Source organism: Wyeomyia smithii, chromosome 2 (assembly GCF_029784165.1).
Source record: "Wyeomyia smithii strain HCP4-BCI-WySm-NY-G18 chromosome 2, ASM2978416v1, whole genome shotgun sequence".
NCBI lineage: Eukaryota > Metazoa > Arthropoda > Insecta > Diptera > Culicidae > Wyeomyia > Wyeomyia smithii.
The window spans coordinates 241,880,292-241,904,844 of NC_073695.1; the positions used below are offsets into that span (position 1 = coordinate 241,880,292).

At 38.3% G+C, this 24,553-nt stretch overlaps 1 protein-coding gene across 2 annotated transcripts in view; it reads left to right on the forward strand.

The window, feature by feature from the left end:
- The window catches only part of LOC129720782 (cyclic AMP response element-binding protein A), a 227,288-nt gene that overhangs the window by 20,327 nt on the left and 182,408 nt on the right, over positions 1-24,553 (forward strand). Inside the window, exon 1 of one of the 2 annotated variants that reach the window (XM_055672525.1) lies at positions 18,545-18,729. The exons of the other annotated variant lie outside the window; for it this stretch is intronic. The gene's annotated coding sequence lies outside the window, so the exon portion shown is untranslated. Of the gene's footprint in view, positions 1-18,544; positions 18,730-24,553 lie in introns of those variants that run through there. 2 annotated transcript variants of the gene reach the window in all.

Here is a 24,553-nt window from a genome sequence, read left to right on the forward strand (position 1 = left end):
GGAAGTTCGGCTACATAGGGATGTAAAATGAAAATCTAAAACTGAAAAAAGTGAGAAAATTTTCAAATGCTAATAAATCGGTTAGTTTTCGATGGATTTCCTTCGTTTTTGCAGCAATCCATTAGAAAATCTTCTAAGATTCTTACCAAATGCATGATATAATTGCAATCATTCGAACTATTGTACTATTGAAAACTCTTAAGCCTTGTCAAAACACAAAATTCGACCTCTGATTGGTCGTTATATGATTGCTTCCCAAGCACGGTCGGCAGAATTATGGACCTAGTAAATTGGGAATGCATCATTTGGCCTATATCAGAGCTTCATCAGATAATAAACAAACATTTCATCGGATATTAAATTGAACAACTGAAATTTGAAGAACACAAATGATTATTTGAAGAGTTAATATTTTCTCGTTTTGCGCTATAATCCAAAGTTAATTATCTTCATCTACATCTTCATCTACGTAATATCTAATATTACGTGTTTGCGTCGCTTAGTGTTTGGCTACGGTCATGCAGAACGCAAATAACGGCGCGATGCGATTCGGCAAGACGAAATCTGTTGAAATGTATAGCTCTACTTCGCCTTAAAAGGAGCTGTACATTTCACCACGGTAAGGCAAATCGCATCGCGCCGGCATTCGCGTTCTGCATAACCGTAGCCTTTGTTCCGTTCCCGTTTAATGATGTTAAATGTGCATATTACAATTCGGCAGCACTTCAACTTCTTATTTGCACAAAATTTAAAAATATCCAATGAACTTCATTCAAAATATCAGACAAAAAGAAATTACAATACTGCCAATGAACGGTCAACGTTTATTTACTAGAAAAAATGACTGACACGCAAGCAGCCAGGTTATCTTTCTTGTAAAAGTATTCTACTTCAACCTTGCGGTCGTGGCTTTGCATACAACCTTCTTGTGATTTTTTTTAACTTATTAATTAATGATATTGTTAAAAAATATCTTTACGAAACGTTCTAAACATTGAAAGACGATGGTGAAGATTTTTCCTAAAATAACGGTCCACTCGTGTCCCCCTGCGTCAAAAGGTGTACTTTTTCCACGGTAAGAGTACTCTAGAGTGGCACAGAGAAAAGTGCATCATTAATGTGAATGCACTTTCGATGATTTCACGGCACATGCCGGTACCGATCTGAGCAGAAACCCGCATCCTAGCCGTCAGACGCACAGACAGACTAGATACCGGCTGTCTAGTGTGTTAATTTCGTTTTCAGTGCTTATCTATCTGTACTTCTTTTTTTATGAACATCATCATTATCGTCATACCCAACTCGGGTTGTAAAGTGACAAATGTGAATGAAATTTGAATTCATTACCCATAGCCAGTGTACGGCGTCGTGATGAGGGTACCGTACCGTGGTTACGGTGGTAATTTGGCGCAGACAAAACATCCAAAAAAAACTAGAACAGCACAAACAAGCGCAGCCTCTGATGGAGGTCAGCGGCTACTGCGACTGCGAATTCAGTAACTTTGCCTGCCGCAGCGGAGACGTCACCGGCGATGGATGCAAATAATAATAAATATGGTGTCATTCGGAAGATATTTCCCTCATGTGTGTGATACAACCAATCTTCAGCGCGTTATCAGAAGTGCTTTCGGTTTTTGTTTCGATTGTTCGACTGCTAATGGACAACTTTCTTTCTTCCTAACGCGATGTCCGGCTCGCCGTTTGGTTGGTTATCGCGCGACCATCGAGTATCACCTTCACCTTATCGCGAAAATGCCCGGAATTGACATTCTCGTTTTTCTTTGCTGTTTTTGTTCTGTTTCCGCGGCAAAATGGATCGATTTGGCGGTAAACCCCGTTTGAAGTGGGGGCGAACTTGCTCGAGAAATGATTGATTTTGTCAGTATGATTGGAAAATTTAGTTCTGCTTGGGGAGGAGCGCATGCCATTCGAGACTCGATGAAATAATGTTCTAAATGTAAGCCCATGTGGTAATTGACTTAAATTTGTATTCGAGCCTTAATTAGTTTATCAGTGTTTTAAAAAAATGAAAATTCAGATTTTAGATACTTTTAAGGTCACGTCTATTTTACTTTAATCAAGGTCAGCGGAACTTATGTGCGTGAGCACAGAAAAAAATAAAACAAAAGTAAAACCGGCTGGTTTTTCCTCGGCTAATACAAACATTTCGGCACATGATTCATCTTATCGGGTCTCGAAACTGTCCGATGATCGAAGCGAAAGCAAATTCGACGAATGTTTATTTACTAAACAGTCACCTAACCGAACTGCGGCTGCTGTTGCGCTTGGTGTGGCACAGAAACTGCTACAAAAATGTTATAATATTTCCCACATTCAACCTACTTCACCGCATGTTTATTTAAAACAATATACACTCACGAACACAAACGCAAGTCCAGCTTCCGGGCTAGCAGGAGCAGGAGGCGTGCTGCTGCGGGGGCAATAGGCATCGCGTTTACAATTCATCTTTTCCCCCCCCTTGACACCGGACACCGAGAGCAAAAACATATGCTCAGGCTGGACTTTCTTCTATCTGCGTTCACAGACGTCGGATCCCCTTATCGGGGGCCTTCTGCCACCAGTTCGGTCCGGTCCCGCGGTTGTTACTGTTGTCAGGAAGACTTGCCCGAGTTTAGGCGCTTACACAATTCCGACTTTTATTTTAGGAAATCACCCAAAGCGACTAGTGTTTAGATTACTTTTCCATTCCGTTTCCATGCCTACCATCGGGAGGAGATAGATTCCGTAGTTGTGATTCGGTACCAGTTCAAAGGCAGTTTACTACCGAACCAAACAAACGCTGATGCTGTTTGTATGGTCTGTTGGAATTTACCCCCCCTCCCTTCTTTTCGTGCGATAATTTGTTTAGCATACATTTTCTTTTCTGTCTCGAAGGTGTGATGTCATTGACTGGCGTTCCGACAACATTTCCGCTCGAGTTCTCGCTAATCTAATGGAAAGTTTCAAACGACGTTTCTGTTTAGAGAGATTCTGGGTCTAACAAATAGGCAACACGTGGGAAGCGACTGCTCGGCTCAGGGTCAGTCGCAAAGAAATCAATCAAAGTGTGCGAAGCGAAAACAACGCGAACTCATCGCGCTAAGGTTAGTGGCTCCTAGAGCGAAGGCGTCGCGAAATGTCATCATTTGTCATCGCGATCACCACTATAAGAGGTTGGTGGCATCACAGTCGTGCACAGGGTATTAAAAATTACCGACAGACAGAAGAAAATGAAATGCAGGGTGGCCACTCAATCGGGAAAACGGGAAATGCGGGAAAAAGTCGGAATTTTTTTTATTTAATCGGGATTTTGTTACCAGGATTTTTTCAAAGAATTGTGTATGATGCAATAACAAATGATGGAGAAGTTGTAAGTGCAGGACTGCAAGTTGGTCCCTTAAACGTCACATTTTTCTTCAGCAGTCAATTTTTTAACCAAAAAGTCACTAAACTTACTTTTTTTGACCCGCTGACCAGCTGACTACTTTTATCAGTCCTGCCTTTCAAATTAAATAAATGTTGACACCAAATGTCTTAGAGCAGCTTAAAACGTCGAAATCTGTTGTTATCTAAAAGAATTGAATGGCCTCTGTGGTACATCTAAAGATGGTAAAGCGAATTGAAACCGAGGTAGAAAATCGGTCCGGAGTCTGGGAATGGAAGTTGCCAGTATATCGAGAAAACATTTTTAGTGAGAGAATCAATCATTAATTCTCATAGGTACAATAGAAACTTTCATTTTCTAAGAGCAATATAAAATAAGTTTCACTGTACAATCTTACTAACATCACTAGTTATTAGTTGTTATTTGAATAAACAAATTGAGGATAAAAAAGTGGCACACAGTTCTAAATCTCCAGTTTCTCAAATAGATTTTTATTTCAGCTAGTCGTTTTGAAGGAATATTTGGCGAACTCTAGCGAAACTAGCTACTATTCCCGCTTAGAAACTCAATGCTGGTGGGATTTTGGGTTAGGGACGAACTTGCTATGCGGAGCAAGTAATTGAAAAAACATTACAAACTTGCCACAAAATAGAGCAAACATTATTTTGGAATTTTTTGAAAAACTAATTTTTGTACATTTTTCAAATTCGTATTTTTCTGTAAATCACACAATTTGACTGTAAAAAAACTATTTTTGATGTAAATACAATCAGAAATGTTCTTAGAAAACAGCATAATCGTTTATTTATTTCATTTGTTGTTGTATACGATGCTTTTGTATGCTTTTTGTTTTGCAACTGATCTTAGGGTACGATGCTGGCCTAACTAGTCAGTCGTCGTAGGTTCGTGTCTCGGCTCGAGAGAGACTGTTAGTGTCTGCAGGATTGTAGCGCTAGCCCTGCAATCGTGCCGTGCACTAAACAGCTGACTGTTGGTTGTGGCCAATGAACAAAAAATCCTTTAAATATTCTAAAAGCCAAAATAATTAGCTTGATTGGTGTGATGTTTCCGGCAATGCTGTAGATAATAGTTCTATTTAAAAAATTGATTGAATATATCAAAAAGCTTATTTTTTGAATTCTAAGTTACCAAATGTTACAACGTTGATTATTTGAACACGAATTTGTTTCCTTTTCAACGGTTTCTGCAAGACATGTTCGTGCAGTGAAAGACTTTTAATGATTTAAGATTTTTTTCTGATTCCCAGGTTATTTTTTAAGTTTCGAAATCACTTATTTTGAAATGTTAGTCCCCAATATAATTTTTTTATCAGCTTGACCATTTTGAGCGATGGATGCAAACAAGTTGAAGATGTTGGCAGATGACCAGAGAGATGCAACTTTGATGGACTAGCAAATCAAAATGCTGAAAAAGTTGTGAATTCACTTTTGAAAAGTTTTGAATCTATGCAACGCGTGATGAACGAAATACAGGTAAATCGCAGTATTTTTTCAGAACGTAAAATAAAATTATCTTTAATTTGAGAAAAAAAAACAACGCAAATCCATGACACAAGTTTTGTTCCCTGAATAATCAATTCAATCAAAATATTTTTTACTTTTAGGTTAAGTAGTTTTATGTTCACCTTTAACTTCCCAGGACTTTTTCCGATGATTTGAACAACGAGAAAAAAATGTACGCAAAGTGCTGTTTTGTTTGTTGTTGTTCTCCTAATAGGTTGTTATGCGTTGAATAAAAACGGTGCTTATATCATATTTTAAGAAGACAGATAGACAAACATAATGAATGCACGAAATAGCTAACACGATTATTGACTGCTTAATGGAAGATTTGCCAATTGGAGAATATCGCAAAAAAATATATTTAACCTGTATAGAGGCGTTTGTGTAGAATGTCCCGAGCAAATTCGGAAAAAGTGATATGCGCTATTACTTCCAATTTTAAGGTTCAACCGTCGATAGAACATAACCTAGTTACCGTGGAATGGGGTGAAATTGATCACCTGAAAATTCGTGATAAAAAATACTAATCAAAAGATATTGCTCTTACAACACTAGGCAATGTTAACGTGTCCTTAAACGCAACTTTTGCATGATTCACATACCTATCAAAGTTAACCCTTGCATGCCCGGTGCAATTTTTCATATTTTCAAAAAATTCTTCTAACTCAGTCAAAATTCAATCAAAATTGATCAAACAAGTTTCAAAATAACAAAAAAAAGTATTGAATTTACTCAAAGTAATCTTAGTTGAGGGTTAATTACGTTAAATTTGGAGCAGTGAGTAAAGTTTGACAAAAGCTCAAAAAATGTAATGTTCAACAATGATCATTCCATACCATTTAAGAAATACTGATGAATTCGCAGGAAACCACAAAGATTTAAATTTCAAAGCTAGTTTTTGAGCTTTTGCAACAAACCGAATTGAAATCGGTCTAACGACGATCGAATGAGAGCAAATTTAGCAACAAGCAACTCGTGAACCAAAATAAACAAATTTTAACCTGAAATATCGTTATTTTCGTTTCCAAACTAGCTGTAAATGATATTTTTCAGCACAGAAATCATCATTTATCTTTAGCATATCGAAAAAAAGCACATTGCCAAAAGAATGTATGGATTTCAATGGTGATCAATTTCACCCCAATTTACCTCATAGTATCTTATAGAATTATCGAATTTATTTCATGAAGTAGACGATAGAAATTTCACCAGCAGCCATAAAGGTTTACTGGAGCACATACCAGTACTTGTTTTAAAATTATACTATTTCGGGAAAAATTCACATGAAGCTAGTTAATCGGAAATTGTTATAAAAATTGATCAATTTCACCCCGTTCCATGGTACCATTTTTGACAATCGGGAATTTCTTGCAATCATGCGGGAAAAAGTCGGGAAAAATGCGGGAACTCGAAAATGTAAAATGAGTGGCCACCCTGGAAATGCTATTGATAAGAGAGTTGGAATTTGCTAAGCTGAAGCTGCTTCATTTATATTGCCCAGCCAATGTCGTGAAATGCGACATTAGAAGGTCGGTATTGGGCAGTTTATAACAGCGTTTACAGGTTAAAAATTTGTTAACGCAGTATCAGTGCTGTCAGACGTTTATACAATTCATCAAAATGCTATAATTTATGCTATGATAACTGATGTACAAGACCAATCAGGAGTACCAGTAGAAGAAATCGTAGATATCTTGAACTGGAAGTAACTATTAGAGCAAACAAAAAAATGTACAAAAATGGGATCAGCGTTAATTCATCGGAAGCTAAACATCAAAAATCGGTAAAAAAGTTAAGGAGTTTGAAATAACATGAAAAAAAAACAAACAAAATAAAAAGGAAGGGGAACAAAATAAAATGTGAACCTTGGGGCACCTCAGAGGTAACTGAACTGGCAGTTTAGAGAAATATAAACGTGAACCTTATGCAGAGCGGAAACTTAAAAACTTTATCCGACACTTTGTACAGCAAAAAATAAACTAAACAATACTTTTTACTTTAAGGCGATAGATCATAGAGATCCTATGCCGATTCCAAAATACGCCACCATAAAACTCGGTCTTAGACTGCTTCACTTTAAAAAGATTGATAACATTCGTGCCAAGAATCCTTTCATTTTAAACAATCGATAGGGTTATTTGAAGCAAATTCTACGCCCTTTTTATTGTTACCAAGCAACGGGATCATTTCAGAACTATTCTGTAAAAAGGCGATAGCCAATGGCGGATCGAGGTTGTCTTTGAAATACAGACACATTTACACAGGCGAAGCAATAACGATAAATGAAAACAGGGCGAAACAGAGGTGGGCGAATTCCATTGTCGAGATGCTTTAAGGCTCCTTTCAAAAGGGCTAAAAAAATGCAGATTTTAAACATAAATGCATAAATTTATTGCCGTATTGTTGAAAACTATAACATTCAGGCTCATTCTACGTCGATTTTAAGTAATAAATTTTATTCACTTAGGTTCAAACAACGATTTAAAAATGTACTTGCAAATTTGCAAAATGATATTTCCCAAAATGTGAATGATGGTTGCGCCCTAATTGCAAATCACTTTGTAATTTGTGGCTGAACCGCCTAAAAAAGTTCAGCATATTTTTTACTTTGCTGATGATAAAGTGATAATGCTCTGCAAAAGTTAGCTCTGTGTCTAGGATTCCTTACAAATCCCTAGCAATCTTAATTTTTTGTACGGCTTGGGTTCCTGAAGACATCAATTATATTCCTGTGTGAACCCCTCGCTGCGACCAAAAACGTTGACCATTTGTTTGTGATATCGCTCAGGTGCTTGCTGTCTTCCGCACCTCTGTCATAGCAAATTTCACTATTGACAGTTAGTAAAATGCTTATATTGTTATTCCGTGCTTAAGTGTATGCTTTTTTATCATTTCTTATGTTTATATTATTGCCAATTTTAATTCCCTGGAGAGCTTTCAACCTCTGAGCAGTTTTATTGTAAGGGGGATCTTTTTTTGTCAAGAAGTAGTTATCGAGGTTTTGTAGATTCGAGGTCAAGGAAGGGTTACCAGAGAGCCTGAGAATGAACCAATCAAGTCTGTATCTATCGAATGGCTTGGATTATACTAAGATTCGAACTCAAGGCCACCCGCTTGTTAAAGTGGACTTTGTAGCCTTGTGGTTTAGAAGTTCTTCCCCAAAGTAAGATGTTACGATATGTTGTGTTTGACCACAAAAGATCAAAATAATGGTCGCAGTGGTCCAAATCTTACAAAAAATGTTGTGTTTGAGTTTTTGTTTCAACCGAAACTGCTCATATTTGTTCTAGACAGCGACTAAAACAGTCCTTACTTAGCAGTAGCAGTGTAGCGGATAGCAAAGGCAACGGATAGCGGGCACAACTGTTGCAACGGATAGAAACAGCAGCTGTGGCAACGGATAGCAGCAGCAGTTGCAGCGGGTATCAGCATCGATAGTGGCAGCGCCAGCTGATGCAGTGGTACTTCCTTTAGTAAAATGATACCTTTGTGCGGTAGCGAGCAACATCAGTAGAAGATGTATTCAACGAAAAGTTCTTTCATTTTGATAACACACTACCGTTCTGGAAAGCTGTCGTTCAAAATACATGAGTTGTCAAATTTACAGTGTTAGAACAGTTTTCCACTGTGTTATCAGAAGGAATACCTTATTCGCACTGTCAGCGATAACGCAAAGATGCGACCAGCATCATATTCGATATTGAATTTAACAGTAAATTGTCCTTTTCATGATAAATTGAATGCCTAATCAAAGAGGCAGTGGTGGGCATCGCTAACCGAAAATTTAGCGACGCTAATCGCTAAGTCGCTAACCGGAAAATTTAGCTCGATAATCGCTAAACGCTAAACGCCAAACCCACATTAGCGGAACTTTCGCTAATCGCTAATCGCCAACTTTTTAATATGTAAATAGTCGTATCGCTATATTTATTGCTCGTGTTTTGTAAGATTTGGACCACTTTGATCTGTTTTGGTTAAACAAACGAAAACAATTATTTACAAGAATACCAAAGTTATTTAGCTTGCATTGAAAATAGATACTCTTAGGAATGTTTTCATAACAATTCAATCGTTATCTGAATCGAAAAAGTAGAACCAAAGTTGTCATAATTCAAGCGCATTGCAATTTACCAAAGTTCTTGGTGTGGCAAAAATTCAATCTAGACCCTGTGCTTGTTCTTCAAAATGCTCCTGTGGCTTGTACGATAACTGAAACTCCATTCTAGAGTAAAAAAAACTGACAAAAGTAACTTTCGCAGTAAAGTATGTTAATCTTTCGAAGCAATTTACGTACGCCATTTTCTAAATATTTCTATTGTCGCTTCTCTACAAAATTTAGCGAATTAGCGATTAGCGTTTCGAAGGCCAAAATTTTAGCGACGCTAACAGTTTCGCTAATCAGCTCAAAAATTAGCGAAATCGCTAAATCGCCAACTGAATTTTAGCGTCGCTAATTAGCGAATTAGCGAATTAGCGGAATGGTGCCCACCACTGCAAAGAGGTAATATTTTGTGTTGGCTTCAAAACGAACTGAATTACCTTTTCCTTCAGTAATATGCAACATTTGAACAGCTGTCGTTATTTGCCTCATAAATTGTCTAGATTAAGTTATTGCATAATTAACACTTCAAAATTGTCTAGCCTTAATATGCAAGCAGCTATACTACTGAAAACAGGCAACCCTTGTTGAAACGCAGATTTCAAATGATCTGATTGGTCGTGCATAATTGCTTTCCTAAAAATTTCATAGTAAATTGGAATGTACTATTTGGCCTATATAAGAGCCTGTTTCAGCCGAAACTGCTCATATTTGTTCTAGACAGCGACTACAACAGTCCTAACTTAGCAGTAGCAGTGTAGCCGAAAGCAAAGGCAGCGGATAGCAGCAGCAGTTGCAGCGATAGTGGCAGTATCAGCTGGTGCAGCGGCACTTCCTGTAGTAAGAGCTGTCTTTGTGCAGTTGTGGGCAGTATCAGGAGTAGGTACATTAGCCGACACTTCCTCTAATGAAAAGTTGCCGTATTTTGACAATACACAAACGTTTTGGGATGCTGGCATTTGAAATATATGGGCCGTCAAATTTCCAATTCCATTCCTGTTCAGTGATGTATGTGCATACTGATATTTGGTAACACTTCAACTCTATAAAACTCTAAACATATACAATACAAGTAATATAATAAACAGACTTATGTAGTTCTAGGTCAACCTTGCGTTCGTGGCTTTGCATACAACCCTCGTGATTTTTTCAACATAGATTTGGGATAGGCTTTCATTTCATTAAATATAGAAAAGTTTTTTTTTGCTCTGAAAATTTTCTGCGGGGTAGTTGCCCAACGTATCCGTCCAGATTTGGCCACTTTCTGGATGTTGGGTTTACCATAAAGTTGCGCGAGCTCATGGTTCATTCTCCGTCTCCACACTCCGTTCTCCAGCATTCCGAAAAAGATGGATCTTAGCACCCGTCGTTCGGAAACGCCGAGCGCTCGCATGACACTTCAAGTATTGTCCACGTCTCATGCCCGTAGAGAACAACCGATCTAATGAGCGTTTTGTACAAGGTGCACTACGCGCGGGGACTTTGTCGATTTGAGATTCTGTCTGGTTAGGTGATCTCCAGGTGTAACGATGCTGGAAGCAATGTTGGAAAAATGGCCTTGGAGGCGGCGAAATCGATTAGTCTTAGGTTATTTTCGACTAACGGTGCAAGGCCCACGACCTTTCCCACTTTCGCGCAGGAGGATTGACGTAGTGCTACTGTTTTGAGTCCCGAATACAACCAGGACTTGGACATAACGCTTGCGGGTGCGTCACTTAGCGCTTGTGGTTGCGTTACATGTCTAGAAAGCATCCTTCCGAGGAAGATGATTCGCTTCCCCTGTCAGCATGCGATCGGTAGTCCCACCGCGGTTGATTACCCGATCTTCTTACTAGTTACTCGCATCCCTGTTGGCACCAACGTGGAGGTAGGGGTTCGATATTTGGAAGACTAATGGTTCGCATATAGGAAATATATTGCGCATCTGGAAATATATTGCGCATTCGCCAACCATCACTAGACTTACTGATTTTTGTGAAGAGTTTCATATCGTCTTCGTGAGAATTAGTGTTTTCAATAAGTAAGTAGGGGAACTGCTCCATTATTCATCTCATTAAGCCGATATTCACGAAGAATGCACTGGTTAAACACCAAATTTTCACGAAATCATTGAACAAATAAATTAAAAATGCTAATGTGCCGTATATTTAGTAAAATTGGCTAGATCTATCCTGAATTTTGTAAAACAAACCATTTTTCACAACGCTTCCATATCCATCTCAAAACTTGAATCACTGCTCAATTATTCATTCCACGACGCCCCCATATTCATCACACTGTTAATCTTTAATGAATCACTTTATCACGAATGAACGTAGCCACAGCCCGTCGTGGTAGGTTACGTAGATATCCGCTGTAGTTGTTTACGTGCAAAATTGGTAACCTAGGTAAACACTACAGTGCTGTAGATTTATGTCAATTATGTCGGGATAATTCAACATTCCTAATCGAAAGTTCAGTATGATTTTTTCGTATTAACAGAAACTGATTTGGCAACTTTTGATTTTCTTCAACGCAGTGAAAACCGATGAAAATACATACAGATGAAATTTAGGAATTGTAGAAACTCATCTCATATATTTCTGCTAATTCAAGCTTGTCTTAGGAAATTTGAGGTGAACATTCCAAAGATTAAAGTCTTCTTAGTGTAGTGAGTGATTTTATTTAGTGATTAAAATAAAAATGGTTCGCTAGTGACGAAAAAAACTTTGGTTGGCTGCTGAACGAGTCCTGTTGTAGCCGTATAGAGCAATGCGCGGATATTGTTTTCTGAAAAATGAGTTTCCGAGTGCAGATACCCGATTGTAATATAAAATTTAGTGCTTTTAAGTGAGTTTCGGAGGATTATTATTTATGAGGAATCTAAAGTGAACTAAGAAGAATCCATTCAATGGATTAGCAGATTGGTTTAGTTGGAAAATATGCGTTTTTTCCCGTTTTCAATTTTGTTTTTATGTTGTATGAGGTGGATATATGGGCTGAGATGAATAATGGAGCAGTTTCCCTATGAAGCAAATCTTTTTTACATTTGACTGTTTATAGAACAATTGACAATTGACTGTTTATAGAACATGAAAATTAGGCTAAGTGGAAATTTAGACACTTTATTACGCACTTTGAAAACCGATAATAATAAAAACAATTGTAGGCAACTGTAGGAAAACTAAAAGTTGTGGTGATAAATTATTTTTTGGCCATTAAAAAAGTTTTCTTCGCATTTTTTTGTTTTAACTAAGGATCAATTTTGGCTTTTTCGGCCTTGAAAAGCGATTTTTTCCTGAGCTTAATTTTTATTTTTGGCCTTCACATTCTGCAATCGCCATTCTGAGCTGAATTGGGGATCATTTCCTTCTGCATTTTTTTTTCTGATGTTCAAAAGCAGGTTTTCGCTATTATAGGTGCGAGTCTTTCAAAGTAGTAAGAATATTTAAGATAGGAAGATTTCTATCCTAAGGATTGAATTCAATTCTACCAAGACACTCAATAACAACCTAGTTCTCAAGAGCGGTTTAGTTTTACTTGAGTTTTATTTTCAAAACATCCTCTCAAAATTTCGGGTTTAGTTTGGGATCAGTTCTGTTTCGGATCTTTCGTGGCATTGGAGGCGCTTTTTATCGTTCTGTGTTAATTTAAGTTATTCAGTTTCTTTGGTCCCATCTGGATTTAAAACAAAACTGTTTGTATTCGTAGCTTTAGGATAATTGTGAGTTTTTTTTCGAGGTTTAAAAACGATTATTTAGCTCAGAATGGTTAAAAAAAATAGTTCGAATCAAAATTCTGAATGGCGAATAACGCTTCAATAGTCAAAAAAGCCCAGATTAAACCAAGAATGGTAGAAAATGCTTCGGAGGCTAGAAAAGACTTCAATGCAAAATTAACTCAAATTAAGCTGAAAACAATCCCCCTTTAGGAAAAAAATGGTGAAGTTCAAACCACAAAATAAGATTGAATTAAGCTGAAAACGGAGATGAACAGATGAACTACTTCTGATCCCGAAACAGAAAATTATCCCAAATCGAGTCCGAAATGGCTAAAAAACACTGAAAGATAAGAAACCGCAAAATGAATCTAGAATGATGAAAAAACGTCTCGGAATGTCAAAAAAAAAAAACTTCATAAGAAAGAAATCATTTTTACCAGTATAAGTTGAATTTGTAACTCATTTAGCATTGAGTGCTTTTTTCGCCACTTGAGATCAATTTGAGATTACTTTCTTTTGAAGTTTTTTTTTGACATTCCGAGACATTTTGTCATCATTTTAGATTTATTTTGCGGTTTCTTATCTTTCGGCGTTTTTTAACCTTTTCGAACTCGATTTGGGATAATTTTCTATTTGGGATCAGAAGTAGTTCAACTGTTCATCTCCATTTTCAGCTCAATTCAATCTCATTTTGTGATTTGGACTTCAGCAGCATTTTTTCCTAAAGAGGGATTTTTTTGAGTTTAATTTGAGTTAATTTTGCATTGAAATCTTTTCTGGCCTTCCGAAGCATTTTCTACCATTCTTTTTTTGTCTATTAAAGCGTTATTCGCCATTCAGAATTTTATTTCGGATTATTTTTTTAGCCTTCCTGAATTAAATTTAGAATCATTCTCTAAACAGGCCTTCAGAAGGGATTTTCATTATTCAGAAATTGATATGGATTTATTTATTCATTCATCACAAATTGATTTGTATTAATTTTATTTTAAGTCTTTTCAAATCCTAAGAAGCTCCTCTACGCTATACTGAGATCACTTTTCAATATAGTTTTGCTCTATGTTTCTTGTACGTTCGTGTTATGTCGCTTTCTGAAATTTGGTTGTTAACTTTTTTCGACAGATTTAGCTTTAGACAGGATAGCTTTTATGGTACCATTATCTTCCTTGTCGAAATGCCAATTGTATTGCCAAGCTAAGCATTTGGTGTACACACTGAAATAGCATTCATAATTTTCACAAGCTTTCAGGGAATTTTGGGATTATATTCTAGAACAAATTTTCTGAAATTCACCAAGACGAAAAGAGTTGAAGATATGTGCGTTGACAGTAAAATCACAAGAGAAACTTCGGTTTATATTTATTTGACGCTATACTGGGAAAGACATGAAAGAGTTTTAGCTCAACAGCCTGCTGGGATGACGTTACAAACATCGTTTGATAAAGTTGTAAAAAGCAGTAGTCCGAGGTTGCTCCCTTGAGGTACACCTGACAAATTATTGAAAGTAACTAACGCGATATTGCCTAAAAAGTAAGTTGTATAACGTGCGGTTCACGAGGTATTATTCAACCTATTTAGTGAAATTGTGTGATGCACGAAGACGTTCAATCTTAGCCAAAATAATGGTGTATTCAACACGGTTAAACGCTACCTTTAGGTCGATATAATTGGCATCCCGTTCTCCATGCTTTTACTACAACTCGATGTAAACTGAAGCAAGTTAGTTGAATGTTCATTTGTCGAGATATATGGCTTGAGCTGATGACTACAATATCAAGTAAATAAGAAAAGGGCCAGTTGAAGTTGAAGGTTTAAATTTTTCTGTGCCCTCAATTCGTCCTCATCGGTAAAGCTTAAGAAGTCAGGTTAACCACTTTCAGGGGACGTCATAGAGGTCATTCTCGATTGTGATGTATTTCCCAAAGGAAAAAGTAGCCATGAGATATTCTCTAATCATTCACATATCTTATTTATTAGGAAGAATCAGTGTAGAAGATAAAAAAAGGTTTGAGTCAAAATTGCGTAAAATTCTCCCCTACTCAACATCCTACGCACGGCCATGAAGAGCACATTTCGGCTAGTGCAGTCAATCAATCAGCAACTGCCATCGATGTACTATTGGACACTCGAACATCTTCCTCCTTTGGGACGAGGCCAATTTGCCGCCAAGTTGGACGGTTGTTATCACCTAATTAAGGCCCTCCACGGTTTGTCTGTTGTTCGTCTCTTCCGGCAACAACAGCTTGCTGCGATTTGCTAGATAGCGATAGCAAAAACCGTTTCGGAACGGTCATCGAGAAATGTCACATTTTTACCGACATGTCATTTGTCTCACACGTACACCAGCAAATCAGTGAATGGTTTCTGAACCGAATTCCAATATGCGGCCCGTACAAATTGTGTGTAAAGGTCGAAGTGAAAGAGTCGGTACATTACGCCAGTGATTGTCATGCAGGCATCACGAAGTAGAGAGTGCAGAGTCGCAATGGAAGCAATGGCGCCGGAGAGGTTTGTGTCCGGTCATTAGAATACGACCCTCGGTGGCCATTCATTGTGTGTAGAAGAGGCACCTGTGTTGGAAACGATGAATTATGATGGCCCGAAGGGACGCGGCGGACGATACGGGTGGCAGGGATTTGCCAGGCGTGATTGTGAATAAAATGTAAACTGGTCTGGTTAATTCGTTCGATGCTTTTTAGCAGGTAATTTTCCCCGCCACCATTATCAGCTCGTTATGTAAAGTAGGCTTAGCACAGGTGTGGGAATAGTTTGAATGATTTCGATGGAGGGGAGGGGATAATTTGAGACTGCAGGTGATTTAAAAAGAGTGAATGGAAACTATTTTTCCCATTAACTTCAAATTACAAATCGATTACAGCAGAATTTTTTTACCACTTCGCAGCAGTGGGGAATTTGCAGATTCATTTCATTTGAAACAAGATTTAATTTGATTGATTTTCAACAATTAGATAACAATCATTAGCTGCTACTAATAGATGGAAGTGCGTTTTCTATTCACCTTTTCTATTGCACCAGATTTTTATTGTTTGAGTTGGAAAAAGTTGCACCCATCTACAAGCTCTGTCGCGCTGTGATTCGGAAATCATCCATGCAAGATACTAATCATGGCACACTTCGGTGCATCTATTTGATTTCGCCGCTAAAGGTGAAGGGGTACGCCAATGTTCACTTTCACCGCCGTGGCGTGGCTGAGGCTTTCGGGGAGTTCAAATGCTTCTTGGTTCCGCGAGTCACTTAGGTGCGTATGAGTGTGTATGAGGAGCGTTTGTTTCGTACTCGCGTCTTGCACGCGGCCACAGATTGATAAATGATACTTGCTATTTGTCGGCATATTTTTTGGCAATGATTTAATGGCATCCAATCATGGCAGTTCATCGCCACAAACGGTGTTGCACGCTGGCCAAACAGTTCCGCTTTCCCCCCCTAGGTTGATTAATTTTCTCTCGTAGCAACACCAACGGTTCAAATTAGTTTGAATAAAATATTGTAAATTGGTTTTGCCGTTGAAGTGCGATATGTTATGGGTGTTAAAATTACTTTTTGTTTTTGAAATGTACATCTAAATCTTCACTTAAAAGATGATTGAAAAGTAAAGTTGCTTTCTAAAAAAAATATTGCTGTGTCCAATTGGGAATAAATTAACTTTACGATAAGAAATTTGAAAAGTAAAAACAACTGCTAAGAAGACATGAACTACTAAATATAATCTTTTTTTTTGCGAAAGCCCCTGTAACAGCACAGAATGCAACACCCGAGCGGAAGCTACCCGATTGCTGTGATTATTGTTCAGGTGAAATTGTTGTGATAAAATCAAAATTTTCCTTCTCCAGCTCATGAGGTTAAAATAATCCACACATTCAGCCTATTGTTGTGCGATTATTGAGGTTACACAAATTAATCATGACGTAGTTTTTTCTTTTTCTTCCTTTGCAGGCCGCACTGTCTCTCGTGAGTTCCGCCGCAAAGCAAGTTTTGCCTCGTTTTGCTTTCCACTTTGGTATGCGAATTCTACTTTAGCAAGCTCTTTCCCCGTCCATCATGTGGAGCTTCCACCGGATTCGCAGTACCCTCCCTTTTTTAGTGGCTCATACCCATTCTGTCGTAATACTCCATGTGCCCGCATCGGTTTTCCCCCCGGGCTACGGGTTTGCTTTTTCCCCCTCAGCCCAGTTCCAGATTCCGTACGAAAGCCGTCATAATTCCGCTCCTCTCCGACCCGTTCGGAAAGAAATATTTTCTCCGGTATGTTTCATGTCTCTAACAATGTTTCTATCGGCCGCTCACCAGGCATCGGAAAGCGAGAGATAGAGAGACAGAGTTGGAAAGAGAAAAGTAACAATCAAGACGAGAAGGGAACCGTTATAAAAGCTACATTAGAGATAAATAAACGCGAAACATAGATCTATGCTTGTGCGCGCGCGTGTGTGTGTGTGTGGTTGTGCTGCTCAAACGCACAATCTACGAAGATATCGGACCGTGTTTGAGAAGAAGTAGCCGTTGGCTAGCCCCTGGCACAACTGTCCCAGCGCGTAACACATGAAACTGTATTTACTAGCTCATAGCATGCTATGCCACGGTCTAGCAGCGTTTGTGAACATCGCTAGCAACTATCGGCACCGGTTAGCAGCATGCTTCTCTTATGCTAACTGTAGTCTGTGCGCGATCATGCATTACTACACACACACACGAGCACACATACACATATTGCCTGCCGGTCGGAGAAATGCGGCTTGGTCTGATGAACCGAGGCTACCGCGATACGGCTGCTGCGGGGCCGGATTGATTGAAAATGACGGAGCGAGTGGTGTAGCCTTCCGTATCGGCGGATAACAACGACTTTATTGGAAAAAGGCAACATGTAGCCTCCGCTGCGAGATGCTGGAATGTCTCCTGCCCGGCCTTCATCCCTGCGATTGCTCCGCTGCTGGAAGACTATTGAAAAGAGGAAAAGATTGTAATTTACTTCTTGAATACTCTACTGCCTGTGGCTAGTTTTCCTGTTTCTTGCTTCCTTTTTCTAGGGTGCTATAAATTATAATCCACCATTAATATATATGTGCGTGCTATTGCGTGTGTGCTGCATTTCGGACTCCACTCTGGACTCCAGGTGTGGAAGCGGTTACGTGATTGGACTTGCTGGACTGGACGGTTCTCTCCAGTGTGGTAGGAAGATCACACTGATCACTTCACCTGTTGCCTGGCTATTTTAACTAAATTACCATGCTCGGAAAGGAACATCCGCAGTTTATCATGCACGAAGCGTGAATTGCACCCACACACACACGAGACCGGAGCGTTCGAGCCAATGTGCGACCGCTTTATCGCTATCGCGACGCGTGTAAACACTGCTCTCGTTGCCAATTGAGCTTCCAGCAAAAGGCTGTGAGCGATTTTCGGTAATTTCGTATAATTTCGGAACACTCAAAGGTGATTTCCACCAGTTAAGAAACGATTTTATATCTTGAAATAATATCATAAAATATTTTCTCTATTAAAATCAAGCAACTACGTTGAAAAATGACTTTTAAATCATGATTACTCAAGCACAATTATAACAAATTGTGTTATAAGGTATCAAACAATTTTACCCAAAAAGTTTTCACGATTGAAATTGGATCCTTGATTAAGTTTCGTCAACCATCATTTTTATTTCGCACAGCCTTACCCTCCATCCACTGTCAGTGCACTCATTGTATAATATTTTAATCTCTGTGTCAACAGATAAAAAGCAATCAATTCCTGCCCGAACCCACAGCGCGGCGTTCATCCATCGCAGCAGTCTGTGCATGACATTCGTGTGGTGTCGTCGTTGTCTGTTTTTGTTGCGTTCGCTACCGAAACCTAACAAATAATGTCAATATGACGTGAAAAGTATTATTGCACTTTTTGTTGTGGTTGCTGTTGTTTTCCATTCAAGTGTGGTTGGACTGCGCGACATTCTGATGACTGCGCTTGAAGGGGTCAAAAATTGGCCGAGTTATGTGTTCAGTTTTTTTCCACGGTAAGCACCTTTACCTGGGCAGTGACTTTTCCACTGTCGTAAACAGTTTTCTGTCAAATAAGCACTGTTGCATCGGAGCAGCGAACCGCGGCCCGGCAGTGTAATAATTACCGAACACACTACTTTGTTTGTGTGTTTGACCGGAAAAGCTGCAATTAAATTTTTATGCTGCCGCGAGATTTGCCCCGTACGTTTCGCACGATATCGTGCCCCCCTCCACACGAAACGAGAAGGAAATTGGATATCAAAATGTCATCATTTCTAAACCTGCGACTTTTGTTGCTGTTACAGCGCTCGACCGGGATGAGGAGAAGGGGGTCTGGAATGTTATTCATTACATCGCTGCAGCGCAGCACTGCAGGCAACCGGATTTTCCTTCTCCCGCTTTCGGTTGACCTCACTAGACACGGCAGACAAGTTTCGCCGGTTGATTCGCAATTCATCGCGCACACACGCGGTCAACCCGCGCGTCTAGTGCAAGCACGTGGTCCACTCCTCGCCCCACCACAACAACCGATCATCTTCTCCACCGCGGCGGTTTAAAGTGTTTCGTGATAAACGATTAGAGATGCTAACCCTAGCGTGAAGGGCTCTCGATTTACGTAGGTGGGCTTTCTTTGCTTTCTCGCGCTTCTTCGTCCACTTCAAGTTTGTACAAGTGGTACTCGGTTGTGACAAATGATTGAACAGCCGTTATAAACATAGCCGCCCTAGCGTGGATTAAGAGAAGACTTGGAAGCTAGGAAGCTTACTCCTAGCTAAACTAGTGATCGGTTTTTGTGGGATGAAATGAATTTCTTTCTAGTGACCATTCGTCTAGAATCTGAGAACAGGATAAAAATACTGGAAGCCAAATTAGAAGAATTGTTGATTGTTTTTCTTTTCGCAAGATAGTCGATGAAAATTATTTCGTTCACATCCCCGAATATAGACTCCATACCCATTGCGAGCTGACTGTTACTTTTTTTTCTGGCTTTTTAGTGGGTCTATCGAACCCGATTGAATTCCAGAGTGAGTTCACATATCGAAGCAAAAAAAATATTTCTGTTATCTTTGACCATTTCGCGCAACTCGCTTTGCACAGAGCTTCCGTTTGCCCAAATATTCATGCCCGATCTATCCAGCACTTTCCTTTGTTATTTACAAAGACTCAGTTCTCTGGGTCCATTTCGCTATACGACCATTCAACATTGTGTTGTGAATTTCTTCGATGTTTTGCCTTTCTCCTAGAAAGGTATAGCAACACTGGAAAAACCTAAGGTATAAAAGTGGTCCCAATGGCCGAATGTCATATACTACTCGACTTCTTCCGACGAACTGAGCATTTTCTGTATGTATGTATGTATGTATGTATGTGTGTATGTGTGTGTGTATGTGCAACTTTTTTTCTCACTTACTTTTCTCAGAGATGGCTGGACCGATTTTCATAAAATTAATTGCAAATGAAAGGTCTAGTTGCGCCATAGGTTGCTATTGAATTTCATTGTAATCGGATTTTTAGTTTAGAGGTTATGTATCAAAATGTAAAAATCACGAAACATCAATATCTCAGAAACCACACAACCGATTTCAATAAAATTGGTTTCAAATGATTGGACTGTCCCCAGAACCCTTGACTTTTAAATTTCGTTATGATTGAACATATGGTTCAAAAGTTATGTAAAGAAAAGTTATCCTGAGGTTGTTTAAACTCACTCATTTTTCTCAGTGATGGCTGGACCGATTTTCACAAAATTAGTGTCAAATGAAAGGTCTAGTTGCCCCATAGGTTGCTATTGATTTTCATTGCAATCGGATTGTAACTGTGTCCGTTGTTCATAAAAATGTGAAATCACATAATGAAAGTAAACATAATGACTTTCTCCTAACGATCACTGGCTAATCAAAAGGTAGAAAAATGATTGAAATGGCCGAATGTCATATACTACTCAACTCAGTTCGACGAATCGAGCTTTTTCTGCATATATGCATGTATAGGTGTATATGTTTGTGTGTGGGTGTGTACGTGTGTATGTGCACCTTTCTTTCGCACTCACTTTTCTCAGAGATGGTCTGACCGATTCTTTCTATCTTGGTGTCAAATGAAGGGTCTATTTGCCGCTTAGGTTGCTATTGAATTTCATTGTAATCAAACTTTTAGTTTTGGCGCTGCATCAGAATGTGAAAAACGCTCTTATATCTCAGAAGCTATGAACATAGTTGAATTCAAATAAATGGGCTTTCAAACCCTTAAACAATGAATTTCATAATGTTTAAACATGTGGTTTGAAAGTTAGAGAAAGAAACGAAACCTGCAGACTGTTCAAAACTATAGCTACGATCAAAATATGTGGCCTCCACATCATTTAAATTTGATATTGTACTATTTCAATGTTTGCGGCCTTGCTCGGGATTGAAGTTGAAATTAAAAGCCATTTCTAGAAAACTAAAGGTATAAAAGTGCTCAAAAGGGCCGAATGTCGTATATCACTCGACTCAGTTCGACGAGCTGAGCATTTTCTGTAACTGTGTGTGTATGTGTGTGTGTAACGCTCTCCCAATCTCACTCGATTTTCTCAGAGATGACTGATCCGATTTCAATGAAGTTAATTGCAAATAAAAGGTCTAGTTGCCCTATAAGACCCTAATGAATTTTATAGTAATCTGATTTCTAGTTTAGATCAATCAAAGAAATAGTTATCGGTTTCCGTTATACTCTACTAAATTTTTTGGAAATAAATATTGAAATTCAGTCCGTAGATTCTAGTTTAGAGGTTATGTATCAAAATGTAAAAATCACGAAAAATCAATATCTCAGAAACTACACAATTGGTTTGAACAAAATTGGTTTCAAATGAACGGGCTACCTAGAAAACCCATAACTTTTGAATTTTATGAAGATTGAACATGTGGTTCAGAAGTTATGGAAAGAAACGTGTTCTGGAGACTATTTAACTCACTTATGTTTTCAGAGATGGCTGGATTGATATTCATTAAATCAGTGTCAAATGGAAGGTCTTGTTGTCCCATAAGACCCTATCGATTTTTTTTGCAAACGTTTAAAAATGTGAAATCCAGCTATGAAAAGAAACATATTTCGAAGACTACTTGGACTCACTCACTTTTCTCAGAGATGGTTGAGCCGATTTCCAGTGTCAAATGAATGGTCTAGCTGCCTCATAATACGTGATTAAATTTTGCTGTAATTGGACTGTAACTTCGTCTGTAATGTATCGAAATGTGAAACTACACAACCGATTTGAACAATATTGATATCAGATGAACGGGCTAGTTAAGGGTTAACTGATGAACCAAGATTGAACACGTGGTTTCAAAGTTTGGCTGCCCTATACGTTCCCTTTTCATTTGATTGTAATCAAACTTAAGCAACCGTTATGTTTTAATTTGTAAAACAACGAAAGTCTATTATCTCAAGTATTACACGACTTATTTGAACTTAACTAGTGTCACACAAACGAGTCATATCTCAAACTTACAAATAACAAATATCATAACAATTTGATATGCTGTTCAAAAGTTTTGGACAGAAAAGAAATTCAAAGACTATTCAACACTATACCTGCTTTGATGAATATATATGGCCTCAACGTTCCCGGTATCGCTCGTGATTAAATTGTTCGAAAAATTCATTCAGACTCGACGATCCATCCATTTCTAATAGATTTTGCATGAACAACTTTTTTGATATCAAAAATTTTATGCTTTTTTTATTAGTCAAAAAAGTGAAGCCTTAACCGCTTCGAGGCACGACTTCTGGAAGTCCGATTGCAAAGGTTTAGTTAATATTGTAGACCTTTGTTTGTAATCGAGGGGTAAGACAGTGAGTGATTTTGAGGTTTCCCGAGTTTTTCTGAGAAAACCTGAAAAATAAAGAGCAAATCTGAGTAACTCTTGTGTCTCTGAATATCCATCCTTGAACTTTTTTCCCACCGCAAATATACACATGACTGTCCCACCGTTCATATATATTTCTTGCTCTCAAGGTAATCAAAGATGTGAAGCATCTGAGAATTTCGGAGTAATATTGAGTAAATTAGAGTAACTCCCAAGCATAAGAGTAACTCAGATAAAAGTGAGTAAATTTGAGTTTTTCTGAGAAAACGTGAAAAATAAAGAGCAAATCTGAGTAACTCTCGTGTCTCTGAATATCTATCCTTAAACCTTTTCCCCAAACATGAATGTAACTCGGTCTCACCGCTCATATATTTTTCTAGTTCTCAAGGTAATCAAAGATGTGAATCATCTGGATATTTCGGAGTAATATTGATGAAATTAGAGTTACTCCTAAGCATAAGAGTAACTCAGATGAAAGCTGTCTCGCCCCTCGGTTGTAATACAAAATTCTGCGAACGTGCGGAGGAAATAGAGAACACCCGGATTCAAGAGCTAGATGGATTTTATTAAACCAATTCTACTTACACTCCGGAGAGAAACTATTCCGAATTTCAAACTTATTCGTTATTATTTTTGCGGGCATCGTTGTTTTTTTTCGTGGAAACAAGGTGTCTAGTAACAGCACTTTGTTCTGGCGAAGGAATGTCTGGAAAATGAACTATTTTAGACCTTGCTACAGAAGGTTGTATTAAATATCTGTATGTGAGAATGGAATTTCGTTGAGTTGGAATTTTGCATGAGGACGTTTTTCGAGAAGACAAAACTTTTCAGACCACTGCTAAATAACATTTCATTGTCTGTTCTTCAAGAAATAATGAACAACACAAATCATACTGAAATTATTTCAAATTCCTGATTGAATTTCTAATGAGATTCATTTATTTATTCAGATTCTTCATGATTTTTTTTCAATTTTTCTTTAAGTTCTGAATCGTTGGGTATTTTCGCAATAAATTTAACGCTCAGAAATTTAATATCTACACGCAAAAGTTCAAGGTTTAATCATTCAATGTGTTCTTCAATTCGCACAGAATTTGCTCCGACTTCGAACAACGAATGCGTGAAACGCATGACGCGAAAGTTGTACAGGGAATACATTGACAGAAATCAAAATCAGAATATGTATCATATCGTATTGTTTCAGTGCGTATCAACGATTCGTGCATCCCTAAAAATCACAGCAACCGAAACAGCCATTAGCGAGCCTTGTTGTCGCAGAAGATATGACCGCTAGTGCCAGTAACGCTAAACCGAATCCATGTGAATAAAACCAGAGTCATAGGAAAATGCTGAATGTTTTGAACAAAACTAATGTTTTGGTTTATTGTTAAATGTTTTCAAATTATTTCATTCATGAAAGTGAATCGATCAGACAACAATGTCTTTATTTTGTCAGCACCCAACTTTTCAGTATTGGTTGCTGGTTGCACAGATGCCAGCCTTCTGAATATTGGTTGATGCTTCATAAGTGTAGTGGGTTGGAGCTGCGTAATACATTAAAAATATGCTAGAACATCAAATGCGTCATACCCAACGCACATGCCTTGTAATGGCTCCAAATTTAATCAGTAAATGCGCTAATTTCGCTCATAAATGATCTGATTACGCACACTCCAACTTTTGCGTGTATATTCGTCGCCAAGATGGCAACTTTCGGCTCTTGAAAAGCTGAGTGAAACTGATGAAAACGTTAATTACTTCGCATTATTGGTGTTCTTAGAACTATGAAAAACTGAAAATCTGTGTCCGATTTCATTTTGGAATTCAAGATGGTGCTTTCCGTTTTCTAGTAGACTGAAAAAAGCTGAAGAGATTGTGCATGAGACACGTCCGCCCGAACCGAATTACGATAGCCTGTCTTATATCAATTTATTTTTTGCAAAAATTAAGGAAACACACTCGATTGGGATTAATCAATTTGATGGTCTGA